Raw genomic sequence first — 606 nt, 5'->3', positions numbered from 1 at the left:
TCGTCGTGACGTCAAGAAAGAGCGTCACATGGCTCAGCAGCGGCCAATGGGAAGCCACGTTGTCCTGGCAACCAGAGTCCGGCAAAGAAATTATTGGCATGTACAAAATTGAACAGACATTAGCTAATTCCTAACCAATAAATGATCCAACACAGAGTAAATTAGAAATGATCACTTAGATTTAGTTATAATACTTAAAGGTGATGTGTTTGATGTCATCTTTCTAAATATAGGTGGAAAATCAAGAAAATAACTGTAAAGTTGCTGTTTTTAAGAAGTACAGTAGCCTTGAGTACATATTACCGATATCATTCCCATTTCTTGTCACTGAACAGGCTACATTCCTGCATTAATTTTATCTGCACCAATCATACCAATCATTATCAATTTTAAATTTTCTTGGCTGATTTCACAGATTTAAGTTTTCTTAATCCTGCTTTTATTAGGTTTCTGCCACTTACAGATCATTTAGTGCTTGTCTTTACTTGTGTGGTGATTTCTATAATGCACAAATGATGCATAAAATGCAGCAATTTACTTCAAGTGTCCCAAGGTAACAACAAACTAAATGTCTGTCTTTTATGATGAGGTTAAATGCAAATGTTA

The sequence above is a fragment of the Cheilinus undulatus genome, linkage group 16 (assembly GCF_018320785.1).
Source record: "Cheilinus undulatus linkage group 16, ASM1832078v1, whole genome shotgun sequence".
Lineage (NCBI taxonomy): Eukaryota > Metazoa > Chordata > Actinopteri > Labriformes > Labridae > Cheilinus > Cheilinus undulatus.
The sequence above is the reverse complement of the archived record's forward strand: the minus strand, read 5'-3'. Positions refer to the sequence as shown.